The sequence below is a fragment of the Asterias amurensis genome, chromosome 4, assembly GCF_032118995.1.
Source record: "Asterias amurensis chromosome 4, ASM3211899v1".
NCBI lineage: Eukaryota > Metazoa > Echinodermata > Asteroidea > Forcipulatida > Asteriidae > Asterias > Asterias amurensis.
Genome location: NC_092651.1, coordinates 10,613,097 through 10,629,775, shown reverse-complemented (window position 1 = coordinate 10,629,775; position 16,679 = coordinate 10,613,097).

Sequence of the window (16,679 nt, the reverse complement as noted above, 5' to 3'; positions counted from 1 at the left end):
CTAAATTTCAGTCATGTTCTTGCTACTTTCTTGTTATTCTTGAACCCTTCTGATGATACCTTGGGACTAAATATTATGGTTTTTTCAATGGAGATGTTTTATTAGGGTTAAGTCATAGTCTCTATCACTGAAGCTTAGGTTTTCATGTGTTTATGTCATCGACAACCCTTGGATGTTTTCATTGGAGTTGTGATCTACTTCAGTGTAGCTGATGTTTTTTGTGCAATGGAATCACCAATCTTCTCGATCCCTTTGACACTTAGTTGGGAGTTCTGCTGATGTTTCCTGCGACCCAGGCAATTGGAAACAGGGAGTGTTACGCTCCGAGGGCCCGCTCTCTACAGTTCGTTTTACTGTTTGTTCGGGCATCCCTGTCACACAGGTGACATCAGAGCCATTCTCAGAGACCTCTTTGAGATGCTCTGGAAAAGAGTCCTGCCATTCTTGCTGCTCTTCTTTGAGCTTAAGTGGTTTCTCTCACTGGTGTGGTGACCCTTTTGGGCCATTGTGATGATACAGGCAAGGGTCCACATGACTCAGCCTCCCGTGAGGGGGCCCCTAGCCATTATGCACTGTTTGGTGACACAGTATCAGTGGGGTCCACCAGCACACTGATAGCTGTGCTCTGGAGCCCCCTCAAGGCTTGCAGCACCCCCTGCCACAAGTCTTCTGCCCAGGGCCTATCGACCGTTAACGGCTGCTCATGGGGCTGGCATCCCGCCAGGTATAAGCCTGGACGTGTTTGGTCCTTTGAGTCAGACAACGACTCACTGGGGCACCACGATGACGCTTTTTGGGCCATTGGGTAGTGGTGCTCATTCCTAGGGGCAACTCGTCCCCCTGATTTAATCATCTTGGCCGAGGAGGACGAGCTGGCCAGCAGTATCGAAAGACTTGGGAGCTTGATGAGGACGTAGCCCAGAAAATTGACACTTCAGCGCACAATGGTATGCGTACCATTTGATTCTTTTCTCCTCCCTGTCTCCAACTAATTGGCACTGGGGTGGGAGGAGGAAGTGGCTGTACCGCCTGATATGATGATGCTGCCCTCAAATCGGCCATTGCCTGTACTGCTCGGCTGGCAAGGTGCTGCCCCCCTTGAGGGGGGAGATAAATTATCTCCTTCTGAAGTAGGTGGTCTGTATTGTCCCCCGTTTTGGGACTCGGACAGGCTTCATGCCATCTTTCTTCCTGACCCCCAAGAAGGAGGTTTTGCGTGTAGCGCCTATTAATATTAACCTGAAACCCCTCAACAGGTTTATTCGTCTCAGGAGTTTTTGTATACTAGGCTCAATAATAAAGCCTGCAGGGGGGGGGGCAACCATTCGAACCACAACAAATTTTGAATGTGTGGAGTCCAAAACACTGATTGTCTCACATCAATGCCCAGGAAATAACTTCTGCAATATTTCCAGACAGACATCGGGGACCAGCAGTCCTGGTGAGATGCGACAATGTCACTGTGGGGTGCACTCAGTCAGGCTGGCTGTGTGCACTAGCGTGGGACCTCATCCACTGGTGCTTTACAGCACGGGACAGATATGACAGCAATCCACATCCCGACGTAAAAAACGTCACAGTTGACACTCGCTCCAGAGGCTGGATCACCCCTTGTTTGATGGTAGAAGCCAACCTTACATGGGGTCGAGTGTTCCAACCACTCTGGCAGTCCTTGACCACTGTCACCAATGTGTCTCTGTATGGCTGGGGGCAACTAAACCCTTCACCCTTACCACATAGTTTGGGTATGAGGCCTGGAACACCTTTCAATCCACATCAGCGTTTGGCAATGCCCTCTAGCACTTCTGGGCACAGATACTGGGGCAAGTCGTCCTGATACGTTAACGACTATGCTGTGGTCGTGGCGTATGTCAACCACAAGGGAGGCACCCGATCGACTCGGCTGTGCGCACTGACCTTTGACCTAATCCATGGTGCATAAAGCAGGGGACTGCTCTGTCAGCGGTCTTCATCCCAGGAAGAGAGAATGCTACGGCCAACGCCCTCTCTCAGGGTTGGATTGTCCCCACAGAGTGGTCCCTCCGATCCCGGGTGACCCATGTCGCTCTTTCATTTGGTTGACCGGGCAGGGGGTCATGACCTTGAGGCTTGGCAGATCGATAAACTGTCCATGCACTTGGATTGGCTGCTTGCGTACGGACCAGGGGGCACCAGGGGCACGCTCTGTTGGCATTCTACGTCGCAAGAAGGGAGAAAGCTGCAACTGACGCCCTCTCTTGGGTTTGGATTGTCCAGACAGAATGGTCCCCAGCCCCCGGGTGGCCCAGTCGCTCTTTCAGTGGATCGACCGGCTCCCATGTTTGCCTGTCACATAGCAGGAATGTGGAGCCAGGAACACCTTTCAACCCTCCTCAATGCCAGGAAATGCTGACGGGCCCAATGCCCTCCAGCATTTTTCAGCGCAGATCACAGGGCAAGCCATCCTGGTAGGTTCCCTTGGCATATGTCAACCATCAGGGGGAATGTCGCCAAACCAGGGGGCACCACGGGACTGCTCTGTCGAGGGTCTACATCCCAAGAAGGGAGAATGTTGCGGCAATCGTCTGTTTTCGGGGCTTGATTATCACGACAAAATGGTCTCTCCGCCCCAGGGTGGCCCAGTCGGTCTTTCAGTCGATCGACTGGCTCCCATGTTTGCCTGTCACATAGCAGGGGTGTGGGGCCAGGAACATCTTCCAACCCACCTCGGTGCTTGGAAATGCTGACGGGCCACAATAAACCTCCAGCACTTTCGGGCGTAGATAACGAGGCAAGGCATTCTGGTACATTCGGACGCGCTATAGTCATGTGGTATGTCAACCGCCAGGGGGCACCAGGGGACCGCTCGGTGAGCAGTCTACATCCAAAGAAGAGAAAATATTGCAGCCGACGCCCTCTCTCAGGGTTTGATTGTCACAACCGAGTGGTCCCTCCGCCCCCTAGTGGCCCAGTCGCTCTTTTAGTCGATCGACCGGCTCCCATGTTTGCCTGTCACATAGCAGTGGTGTGGGGCCAGGAACATCTTTTAACTCATCTCAATGCCTCGAAATGCTAATGGGTCGCAATGCCCTCTAGCACTTTTAGAGGCAGATACATTGTACATTCTGGGTTGTACATTGTACATTCTGGGTTGGATTTTGTACATTCTGGGTTGGATTTTCCCATCAGAATGGTCCCCAGCCCCCAGGGTTTTCCCATGTTTGGTATGTTCCGCAATGCTATTTTCATGGCATATGTCAACCAACAGGGGAATCGGAGGTCTATGTTCCAAGAGGGCCAAACCATCCTTGTACATTCTGGGTTGGATTTTCCCATCAGAATGGCCCCCAGCCCCTAGGGTTGCCCAGCTGCTCTTTCAGTCGCTTTTTTATATGATTGACTGGCTCCCATGTTTGCCTGTCACATAGCCGGGGTGTGGTGCCAGGAACACCTTTCAACCAACCTCAATGCCTGGGAAAGCTAATGGGCCTTCAGCACTTTCGGGTGCAGATAACTGGGAAAACAATCCTGGTATGTTCCGCAATGCTATTGTCATGGCATATGTCAACCAACAGGAAAATCCGTTGATCAGGGTGCACCAGGGGACAACTCTGGAAAAGGCGATCGAAGCCCTCTCTAGGGTTGGATTGTCCTGACATAATTGTCCTGGCCCCTGGGTGGCCTAGTCTCTCTTTCAGTTGCTCTTTCAGTCGATCTACAGGCTCCCTAGTTTGCCTGTCACATAGCAGGGGTGTGGGGCCAGGGAATGTTGATGGGCCAGAATTCCCCATAGCACTTTCGGGCGCAGATAACGGGACGTTCCGACAGCGCTATATGAACGGCGTATGTCACCACCACGGGTAATCCGTTCATCAAGGGGCACCAGGGGCCCGCTCTGTCGGAGGTCTATGTTCCAAGAGGGGAGAATGTTGTGGCCAATGCCTCTCTCAAGGTTTGATTGTCACGACAGATTTGTCCCCTGCCCCCGGATGGCCCAGTCGCTCTTTCAGTCGATTGACCGGTTCCCCATGTTTTGCCTGTCACATAGCAGTTGTGTGGGGCCAGGAACATGTTTCAACCCACCTCAATGCCTGGGAATGTTGACGGGCCGCAATGCCCTTCAGCACTTTCGGGTGCAGATATTGGGCAAGCCATCCTGGTACGTTCCGACAACGCTATGGTCGGCGTATGTCAACCACTAGGAGTAGTCCATTGATCAGGGGGCATCAGGGGACCGCTCTGTCGGAGGTCTACGTTTCATGAGGGGAGAATGTTGAGGCTGATGCCTCTCTCAAGGTTAGATTGTCACGACAGATTTTTCCCCTGCCCCCGGATGGCCCAGTCGCTCTTTCAGTCGATTGACCGGCTCCCATGTTTGCCTGTCACATAGCAGTGGTGTGGGGTCAGGAACATCTTTGAAGCCACCTCAATGCCTGGAAATGCTGACGGGCTGCAAAGCCCTTCAGCACTTTTGGGTGCAGATAACGGGGCAAGCCATCCAGTACGTACCAACAACGCTATGGTCGGCGTGTGTAATTCGTTGACCAGGGGGCACCAGGGGACTGCCCTGCTGGCGGTCTACCTCCCAAGAAGGGATCTCTAGGGATTGGATTGTCCCAACAGAATTGTCACCTACCCCTGAGTGGCCCAGTCACTTTTTCAGTTGCTCTTTCAGTCAATCTACCGGCTCCCATGTTTGCCTGTCACATAGCAGGGGTGTGGGGCCAGGAACACCTTTCAACCCACGTCAATGCCTGTGAATGTTGACGGGCCGCAATGTCCTCCAGCAGTTTCGGGCACAGATAACGGGGCAAGCCATTCTAGTACGTGCCGACAACGCAATGGTCGGCGTATGTCAACCACCAGGGGTAACTCGCTGATCAGGGGGCACCAGGGACCGCTATGTCGGCAGCCGATGCCTCAGGGTTTGATTGACATGACAGAATAGTCCCCTGTTCCCAGATGGCCTAGTTGCTCTTTTAGTCGATTGACCGGCTCAATGTTTGCCTGTCACATAGCAGCAGTGGTGTGGGACGAGGAACCTCTTTCAACCCACCTCAATGCCTTGAAATGCTGACTGGCCGCAATGCCCTCCAGCACTTTTGGGTGCATTATAATGGGGCAAGCCATCCTGGTACGTTCCGACATCGCTATTTTCATGGCGTATGTCAACCACCAGGGGGCATCTGCTCGGACCAGGGGGCACCAGGGGACTGCTCTGTCGACAGTCTTCTTCCAAAGAAGGGAGAATGTTGCGCTCTCTTGGGGTTGGTGTCACGACAGAATGGTGCCTCTGCCCTTGGTGGCCCAGTCACTCTTTCAGTTGATTGTCTGGTTCCCATGTTTGCCTCTCTTGCAAGCAATCAGCTGTCAATCTACTGTGCAAGGGGTTCCGATTCTGAGGCTTGGCAGAGCAACGCACTGTCCATGCACTGGGCTGGGCTGCTGGCGTACACTTAACGGCCCATCTCCCTCATTCCACAGGTGCTGACCAAGATCGAGCAGCGGTCTATCTACTGTGCAAGGGGTTCCAATTCCGAGGCTTGGCAGAGCAACGCACTGTCCATGCACTTGGATGGGCTGCTGGCATACACTTAACAGCCCATCTCCCCCATTCCACAGGTGCTGACCAAGATCGAGCAGGTTTCTCCTGAGTGCCCCGTTCTGGCCATAATCGCCTCGGTTCAGGCTTCTGGTGCACAGGCCGATGGTCTAATTCCCACAACGACCGGACCTCTTGTACTAGCCCTATTGCGGAGTGACTCAGTGACTCTTTCGTAAAAACTGCGTTATTTCAAAGAGAGTCGTTTCTCTCAATGTTTTTTTATACCATCAACAGCTCTCCATTGCTCCTTAAACTAAGTAAGTTTTTATGCTAACAGTTGTTTTGAGTAATTACCAATAGTGTCCAGTGCCTTTAAAGCTGAATATTAAACATGTAAATTACTTTGTTGTCATTCTAATTGAACCCATGGATGTTTTGGTGGGACTAAGTCCTTTCGTCCAGTTGTATTAAGGCCACTTTATTTTGTTTTTGTAAAACGGTTTCATGTCTTCGTTCGACTTTTGTCACAACTTCTTGTCAATGTTTTCTAAGAACCTGGTGTTAAAAGTTTTCAGGAGATGTTTTCGTTCTTCTTTAAGAACACTCTCAAGTTGTGAAAGAATTTTCTACAATTGGGATGTAGTCACATTCTCTTTGAATGTGCAGCTGTTACTGTCATGCAAGTTTGTCACTTTCTCTGTCAAAAATGAGTTTGTTTTCATGTCATTATGTCATCCCTCTTCTGCCTGGTAGTTTTCTTTGGACTAAGTCGTATTCCTGTAATGCATGTTTACGCAGGTCTGCTCGTTATTTTGGAACAACTCTGTATGCTCTTTAAATACTTGGTGGTAAGTTGCAGTCTCTTCCAATGTAGCTTTGTTTTTCATGCAACTTCGTCGGCATTTTTCTTTCAATCTCTGGATCTTTTCTGGGGTCATTTAATGCAGATGTTTTCTTAGGATTAAGTTGCATTCTCCATCACAATCCTCATCTTTGGACGATTTGTTGTGACCAAGTCATAATCACCCTCAACTCTACTGAATGTGTCATGTGCATCATTTTCCATAAACCCTTGGACGTTTTGTTTGGACTAAATCGTATTCTTCTAAAGTTTACTGTTTACTGCGACTTTGTCGTCAATCTTTAGCCCTTCTGATAATATCTAGGGACTACATCTTATGGTTCTTCAATGGAGATGTTTTATTAGGATTAAGTCGTAGTCTCTATCACTGAAGCTCATGTTTTCATGTGCTAATGTCATCGACAACCTTTGGATGTTTTCATTGGAGTTGTAACCTACTTCAGTGTAGCTTATGGTTTTTCATGCAATCGTCATTCTCCTCGAGCCCTTTGACAGCTTGGGACTAAATCTAAATCTCCTTAAATTCTGCTGATGTTTACTGCGGCCGAGGCCATTGGCCATTAGGAGTGTTAAGCTCCGAGGGCCCGCTCTCTTCGTTGGGTTTTGCTCGTTGTTCGGGCATCCCTGTCACTCAGGTGACATCAGGGCCATTCTCAGTAACCTCTTTGGGATATGCTGAAAAAAAACCTGCCATTTTTGCTGCTCTTCTTTGAGCTCGAGCGAGCCCTCTGACATGTACACCATGGCAAGCGCCACAGGGGAGGTGACCTGATCTCTAGAGAGGTTTTTTAAAGGCTTTTCACACTCAAGGTCTCCCTTTTGGGGCGTTGTGAAGATACAGGCCAGGGTACATACGACTCAGCCTCCTTAGGCACTGTTGAGTGACACAGTATCAGTGGGGTCTATCGCACATTGCTAGCTGTGTTCCGGAGCCCCCTCAAGGCTTGCAGCCCCTGCTGCCACAAGTCTTAAAGCCAGGGCCTATTGGCTATCGGCCAACGAACTACAGCCATGTGGGCTTGCATCCCGCCAGGTAGAAGCCTGCACATGTCGGCTTCCTTTGAGTTAAAGGACGAGTCACTGGGGCACCACGAGAATGCTTTTTTTGGCCATTGGGGTATGGTTTTCATTCCCATGAGGCATCTCGTCCCCCTGATTTGGTCATCTCGGTCAAGGAGGAGGACAAGTTGGCCAGCAGTGTCCAAAGACTGTGAGACCGAGCTGCGCCTGGTCCATAAAGACATAAAGGGTTCTGTCTTCCGCCTGCCCTACGGTGACAGTCCTGACCCTTGAACCACAATAAATTGCAGGTGTGTGGTCCCAAACATTGATTGTCCCACATCAATGCCCAGGAAATGTTGTCTCAAACTTTTGCAATGTTTCCAGACAGACATCAGTGGATGTGCATTCCTGGTGAGACGCAACAATGCCACTGCGGTGGCTTACATAATTCACCAGGGGGGCACAATAGTCTGAGGCTGGTTGTGTGCCCTAGCATGGGATCTCGTCCACTGGTGCTTACAGCATGGGACAGAACTGATGCCAATCCACATTTCGGGCGAAGGAAACTTCATAGGCGACACTCCCTCCAGAGGCTGGATCGCCCCTTTTTGGATGGTAGAAGCCAACCTTACACAGGGTCGAGTGTTCCAACCGCTCTGGCGGTCCTTGATCAATGTCACCAATGTGTCTCTATATTGTTTGGGGAACTAAACCCTTCACCCTCACCAGATAGCAGGGTTGGAGCCTGAAACACCTTTTAATCCACATCAACGTCCTGTAATGCCCTCAAGCACTTCTGGGCGCAGATAACGGGGCACACAGTCCTGGTACGTTCTGACAACGCTACGGTCATGGCGTATGTCAACTACCAGGGGGGCACCTGGTCGACTTGGCTGTGTGCATTGGCTTGGGACCTAATACTCTGGTGCATACAGCAGGGGACTGATCTGTCAGCGGTCTTCATCCCAGGAAGGGAGAATGTTACAGCCAACACCCTCTCTCAGGGTTGGATTGTCCTGACAGAGTGGTCCCTCCGCTCCCAGGTGGCCCAGTTGCTCTTTCATTGGTTGACTGGCCCTATGTTGACTTGTTTGCCTCTTGGATTAACAATCAGCTGCCAATCTGCTGTGCGGGGGGTCATGACCTTGAGGCCATGGTAGATCGATGAACTAGGATGGGCTGCTTGCGTATGCTTTCCGCCCATCTCCCTCATTCCCTGAGTGCTGATCAAGATCGAGCAGAATCACTACAGGGTTCTCCTGATCGCCCTATTTTGACCATGACAGTCCTGGTTCCCTCGACTGGTCAGGCTCCTGGTGCACAGGCCAGTGTTCCTCCCACAATGACCAGACATCCTGTACCAGCCTGGATCAAGAGTGAACAGCCGCACAGATTTGTCTTATAGATGATGAGTGTCTCTCTCAATGCAGGAGAAAGTCTGTATGACGACACAAAGTTTTCTCATACATGTCAAGTCTCTGTAAACGTTAGAGAAAGTCTGCGAGACGGCACAGATTTATCTTATTGATGTAGAGTTTGTGTCTCTCTCAACTCAGGAGAAAGTCTGTTTGACGACACACACTTTTTTCGTTGATGTAACGATTGCATCTCTGTAAGCACAAGAGAGTTGTAGAGTTTGTGTCTCTCTTAATGCAGGAGAAAGTCTGTATGACAACACAACTTGTTCTCCTTGATGTACAGTTTGTGTCTCTGTTAACGCAGGAGAAAGCAGCCTGTGCAAAAGCACATTTATTTCTCTTAGATGTTGAGTTTGCATCTCTCTACATGCAAGGGAGAAGATCACTTCAGGGCTCTCCTGATCGGCCTACATGACAGTCCTGGTTCCCTCGACTGGTCAGGCTCCTGGTGCACAGGCCAGTGTTCCTCCCACAATGACCAGACCTGATCCAGAGTGACTCATCTGCACAGATTTGTCTTATTGATGTAGAGTTTGTGTTTTTCAACGCAGAAGAAAGTCTGTATGACGACCACACATTTTCTTGTTGATGTAAAGATTGCATCTCGCAGGAGAAAGTCTGTTTGACGGCACAGATTTTCTTATTGATGTAGAGTTTGTGTCTCTCAATGCAGAAGAAAGTCTGTATGACGACACACACTTTTGTTGTTGATGTAACGATTGCAATCCATGTAAGCGCAGGAGAGTTGTAGAGTTTGTGTCTCTCTTATTGCAGGAGAAAGTCTTAATGATGACATAAACTTTTCTCATAATTGTAAAGTTTGTGTCTCTGTAAACATGGGAGAAAATCTGTGTGAGGGCACAGATTTTTTGTATTGATGTAAAGATTGTGTCTCTATTACACAGGAGAAAGTCTGTGCAACAGTACATTTATTTCTTAGATGTTGTGTTTGCATCTCTCTCTACGCAAGAGAGAGTCTGTTACGACGTAAAGTTTATGTCTGTAAATGCAGGAGAAAGTCTGTGTGACGGCACAATTTTTTCTCAGTAATGTAAAATTTGCATCTATGTAAACATTGGGAACAATGTTGCAAACATAGGAGAGAGTCTGTGTGATGGCACAGATATTTCTCATTGATGTCATGTTAGCGCAGGAGAAAGTCTGTGCAACAGTACATTTATTTCTCTTAGAGAGCGTCTGTGACGGCACAGATTTTTCTTACTGATGTAGAGGGTGTGTTTCTCAACGCAGGAGAAAGTCTGTATGTTGACACAAACATTTCCCATTGATGTAAAGTTTGCATCTTCTGTAAACACAGGAGAAAGTCTGTTTGACGGCACATTGATGTTAAGTTTGCATCTCTGTAAATGCGGGAGAACATCGTGTGATGGCACAGATAGTTGTTATAGATGTACAGTTTGTGTCTCCGTTACGCAGGAGAAAGTCTGTTCAACAGTACATTTACTTCTTAGATGTTGTGTTTGCATCTCTCTATACGCAAGAGAAAGCCGGTGCAACAGCACATTTATTTCTCTTAGATGTTGAGTTTGCATCTCTCTCTCTTGATAGAGTCTGTGATGGCACAAATATGTGTCTCTCTCAATGCACGAGAAAGTCTGTATGACGACACAAACTTTTTTCGTTGATGTACAGTTTGTGTCTCTATTACACAGGAGGATGCCGGTGCAACAGCACCTTTATTTCTCTTAGATGTTGAGTTTGCATCTCTTTCTCTTGATAGAGTCTGTGACGGCACAAATATGTGTCTCTCTCAATGCACGAGAAAGTCTGTATGACGACACAAACTTTTCTTGTTGATGTACAGTTTGTGTCTCCTATTACACAGGAGAAAGCCGGTGCAACAGCACCTTTACTTCTCTTAGATGTTGAGTTTGCATCTCTTTCTCTTGATAGAGTCTGTGATGGCACAGATTTGTGTCTCTCTCAATGCACGAGAAAGTCTGTATGACGACACAAACTGTTCTCGCTGATGTACAGTTTGTGTCTCTATTACACAGGAGAAAGCCGGTGCAACAGCACCTTTATTTCTCTTAGACGTTGAGTTTGCATCTCTTTCTCTTGATAGAGTCTGTGATGGCACAGATTTGTGTCTCTCTCAATGCAGGAGAAAGTCTGTATGCCGACACAAACTTTTCTCGTTGATGTCAAGTTTGCATCTCTGTAAACGCAGGAAAAAGTTTGTTTGACGACACAACTTGTTCTGTTTGATGTTAAGTGTGCATCTCTGTAAAACTTCTGTGTGATGGCACAGATAGTTGTTATGGATGTACAGTTTGTGTCTCCGTTACGCAGGAGAAAGTCTGATCAACAGTACATTTACTTCTTAGATGTTGCGTTGCATCTCTCTATACGCAAGAGAGTCTGTGATGGCACAGATTTTTCTTATTGATGTAAAGTTTGTGTCTCTGTAAATGCAAGAGAAAGTCTGTTTGATGGCACAATTTGTCCTTCTTGATGTACGGTTAGTGTCTCTATCATAGCAGGAGAAAGTCTGTATGACGGCACAACTCGTTCTCATTGATGTAATGGTTGCATATCTGTAAATGCAATTCGTTTGTGTGATGGCACAGATATTTCTTATTGATGTCCAGTTTGTGTCTCTGTTAACACAGGAGAAAGTCTGTGTATCAGCACATTTATTTCACTAAGATGTTGAGTTTGCATCTCTCCCTATGCAAGAGAGAGTCTGTGAAATACAGATTTTTCTGATTGATGTAGAGTTTGTGTCTCTCAATGGGGGCAAAAGTCTGTATGACGACACAACTTATTCTCATTGATGTAAAGTTTGTGTCTCTGTAAACACAGGTTTCTACATCAGTTTTAGATTTAATGAATTTGTTTGGTCATTTTTCAACAATGAGATGGTTCCTGGAGACTATGGTCTTTCAATTCAGATACTTTCTTAGGATTAAGTTGTATCCATCACTGCAGCCAAGGTTTTGATGTGACTTTATTTTCGCCAATCCTTTGATGTTTTCATCAGACCAAGTTGCAGTCCTAGTTCAGTGTAGCTGATGGTGTCATTCAAAGCTAATCGTCAATATTCCTGAGCTTTAAGGACATTTTTGGGGGACTATTAAGTCTTAATCTCCTTGAATGTTGCTAATAATTCATGCAACTTTGTTGTCATTCTTATTCACGGGTTTGGATGTTTTGGTTGGGACTAAGTGTTAGTCTCCTTGAATGTTGCTGATGTTTCTACCAACTTTGCTGTCATTTTTATTTAATGGTTTGGATGTTTTGGTTGGGACCAAGTGTTAGTCTCCTTCAATGTTGTTGATGTTTCTTGCAACTTTGTTGTCATTCTTATTAACAGATTTGGATGTGTTGTTGGGACTAAGTATTGCTGATGGTTCTTGCAACTTTGTTGTCCTTGTTATGTTTTGTACGCACTAAGTGTTAGTCTCCTCCAATGTAGCCTACGTTTGTGCAACTTTGATGTGTTTTGTTAGGATTAAGTTGTAGTATCCATAACAGAAATCGTGTTATCTAAACTTAAGCAACGAAACTAAAGTAAGCCTATTTGACCAACGTTTCCAATGACAATTATCTACTTTGGTTGACAGTGGTAGACGTTGACAACCACAACAACCTTTACGTCAGAATGTAGAATACAGCCCTCAACACAATCAGCTTTGTCTGGAATTGTTGAAATCTGTATTAATTTTATATATATATGTATTGTATTTATTGATGTACACTGTATTTATGAAGTTGGTATTCCTGCATGCGTGGTGCGCACTTTTCATTTTGCACAGCGAAATAAAATGCTTGTCAGCTGACATTTATGACAATTTGGCGATACTTGTTTAGAAGATAAAGAACAACTAAATACTGTCAATCAGGTCAACCTATTGTGCGTCATTGCAACAGGGGCGTTGGCAGTATAATGAATGACAGGCAATATAGCCATACTTTGAATACCAACTTTTGCTTGTTGCATATAATTGTAGCTAATTACCTGAGTAAACCAATATAAGCATGAACATAAACAAGGCTTCCCTTAAGAGAGTGACAACTTCACAAGCCACTGGCACTAAATATGAAAGAATTGAAAGGGACAAGAGTAATAGATGATTTCCATGGGGCCAACACAGGGGCCATAACCTAAACTGTAGGACAAATGTGTGAATTTGTAGGCAAGGTTATTGAACCTGTTTGATGTTTTCTTGGGGGTCTGTCGTATGGTCTTTCAATGCACATGTTTTCGTCGGATGGAGTGGCAGTCTCCAACAGTGGAGCTGATTGGCAGACAACTGTGTTATCGATAAATAATGGAAATTTGTATCGTTGAGTTTATTCTTATTAATCTGGAGCCTGGGTCTACTCTGTGTGACACCTGGTTGGAATGAAGTTGCATTCATTGCCAAATTTGCTTCTGTTTCTTAATTATTAGAGTTTTCCCCAAACTTCTTGGATGGGTGTTTTTTGAGAGGAGGTAGTTTTCTTCAGTGTAGATGATGTAGTTGTATATCTCAGTTTGAACTACTTGATTGATCTGGCCGTCATGAGTTTTCATGAGATGTTTTGTAGAATATGTTCATGTAATTCATCACACCTGTGCTTTTGTTTTCTTGGGTTTCAATCATTCTTCCAAAATGCATGTGCTCATGGGCCTTTGATGTTTTCTACGAACAAATTTGTACTGCACTAAAAAGTAGATGGTTGCTTGGGATGAAGTTACAGTCTCTGTCATGCAACCTGGACATCCCTCTTGTTGAAGTTTTCAATGTGTTGTTGGTACTACGTACTATGGTCATTGAATGCGATGTGGGTATTGTAAATCATTAGATGTTTAAGAGGAAACAAGGAGTAGGCTACTACAGTGCAGGTGATGTTGTCGTTCAGCTAAGGTATACTTGAACCCGATGGATGTTGTGTTATTCTTGGACAATTTTGGTGATCTTTCTGGGACATTGTGGACATTGCTATCGAGCGTTTGTGATGCTTTGATTGAACTAAGTGTGTTGTCTTTCATTGAAGCTTATGTTTTGGGTAAACTTAGTCGACTGTTTTCTACAAAGTTATTGATGTTGTGTTGGGACTAAGTGTAATTGTTCTACAAGTTCCCTTATGTGTCTTGCGATGTTGTCATCATTCTTCTTGAACCCGTAGATGTTTTCTTGGCACTGATCATCGCTTGTCTTTCAATGTAGAAACTTATAGATGTTGTGTTGGGACTAAGTGTAATTCTTCTTCAAGTTCTTATGTGTCCTGCGATGTTGTCGTCATTCTTCTTGAACCTGGTGATGTTTTCTTGGCACTCATCGTTGTTTGTCTTTCAATCTAGAAACTTATTGATATTGTGTTGGGACTAAGTGTAATTGTTCTACAAATTCCCTTATGTGTGTTGGGATGTTGTCGTCATTCTTCTTGAACCCATTGATGTTTTCTTGCCACTGATCGTTGTTTGGCTGTCAATCTAGAAACTTATTGATGTTTTGTTGGGACTAGGTGTAATTCTTCTAGAAGTTTGCTTATGTGTGTTGGGATGTTGTCGTCATTCTTCTTGAACCCGGTGATGTTTTCTTGGCACTCATCGTTGTTTGTCTTTCAATCTAGAAACTTATTGATATTGTGTTGGGACTAAGTGTAATTGTTCTACAAGTTCCCTTATGTGTGTTGGGATGTTGTCGTCATTCTTCTTGAAACCGGTGATGATTTCTTGGCACTCATCGTTGTTTGTCTTTCAATCTAGACACTTATAGTTGTTGTGTTGGGACTAAGTGTAATTCTTCTTCAAGTTCCCTTATGTGTCTTGCAAAGTTGTCGTCATTCTTCTTGAACCCATTGATGTTTTCTTGCCACTGATCGTTGTTTGGCTGTCAATCTAGAAACTTATTGATGTTTTGTTGGGACTAGGTGTAATTCTTCTTGAAGTTTGCTTATGTGTCTTGGGATGTTGTCGTCATTCTTCTTGAACCCGGTGATGTTTTCTTGGCACTCATCGTTGTTTGTCTTTCAATCTAGAAACTTATTGATATTGTGTTGGGACTAAGTGTAATTGTTCTACAAGTTCCCTTATGTGTGTTGGGATGTTGACGTCATTCTTCTTGAAACCGGTGATGATTTCTTGGCACTCATCGTTGTTTGTCTTTCAATCTAGACACTTATAGTTGTTGTGTTGGGACTAAGTGTAATTCTTCTTCAAGTTCCCTTATGTGTCTTGGGATGTTGTCGTCATTCTTCTTGAACCCATTGATGTTTTCTTGCCACTGATCGTTGTTTGGCTGTCAATCTAGAAACTTATTGATGTTTTTTGGGACTAGGTGTAATTGATGTTTTCTTGCCACTGATCGTTGTTTGGCTGTCAATCTAGAAACTTATTGATGTTTTTTGGGACTAGGTGTAATTCTTCTTGAAGTTTGCTTATGTGTCTTGGGATGTTGTCGTCATTCTTCTTGAACCCGGTGATGTTTTCTTGGCACTCATCGTGGTTTGTCTTTTAATCTAGAAACTTATAGATGTTGTGTTGGGACTAAGTGTAGTTCTTGTTCAAGTTCCCTTATGTGTGTTGGGATGTTGTCGTCATTCTTCTTGAACCCGTGGATGTTTTCTTGCCACTGATCGTCTTTCAATCTAGAAACTCATTGATGTTTTGTTGGGACTAGGTGTAATTCTTCTTGAAGTTCCCTTATGTGTCTTGGGATGTTGTCGTCATTCTTCTTGAACCCGGTGATGTTTTCTTGGCACTCATCGTTGTTTGTCTTTCAATCTAGAAACTTATTGATATTGTGTTGGGACTAAGTGTAATTGTTGTATAAGTTCCCTTATGTGTGTTGGGACGTTGTCATTCTTCTGGAAACCGGTGATGATTTCTTGGCACTCATCGTAATTTGTCTTTCAATCTAGACACTTGTAGTTGTTGTGTTGGGACTAAGTGTAATTCTTCTGGAACCCGTTGATGTTTTCTTGGCACTCATCGTTGTCTTTCAATGTAGAAACTTATAGTTGTTGTGTTGGGACTAAGTGTAATTGTTATTCAAATTCCCTTATGTATTCCCAAGGGATGTTGTCGTTATTCTTCTGGAACCCGTTGATGTTTTCTTGGCACTCATCGTTGTCTTTCAATCTAGAAACTTATAGTTGTTGTGTTGGGACTAAGTGTAATTCTTCTTCAAGTTCCCTTATGTGTCTTGCAAAGTTTTCGTCATTCTTCTTGAACCCGTTGATGTTTACTTGGCACTCATGGTGGTTTGTCTTTCAATCTAGAAACTTATTGATGTTGTGTAGGGATGTTGTCGTCATGCTTCTTGAACCCGGTGATGTTTTCTTGGCACTCATCATTGTTTGTCTGTCAATCTAGAAATTTATTGATGTTGTGTTGGGACAAAGTGTAATTCTTCAAGTTCTCTTAAGTGTCTTGCGATGTTTACTTGGCACTCATGGTGGTTTGTCTTTCAATGTAGAAACTTATAGTTGTTGTGTTTGGACTAAGTGTAATGGGATGTCATTCTTCTTGGTTTGGCTTTCAATCTAGAAACTGTGTTGGGACTAAGTGTAATTATTCTTCAAGTTCCGTTTTGTATCTTGGGATGTTGTCGTAATTCTTGTTGAACCCGGTGATGTTTTCTTGGCACTGATCATCGCTTGTCTTTCAAGTTCCCTTGTGTGTGTTGCGATGTTGTCGTCAATCTTCTTGAACCCGTTGATGTTTTCTCAGCACTCATCATTGTTTGTATTTCAATGTAGAAACTTATAGTTGTTGTGTTGGGACTAAGTGTAATCCTCCCTCAAGTTGCCTTATGTATCTTGGGATGTTGTCGTCATTATTTTTCAACCTGGTGATGTTTTCTTGGCACTGATCGTATTTTAACTAAGAGTGTTGGGATGTTGTCTTCATACAATGTAG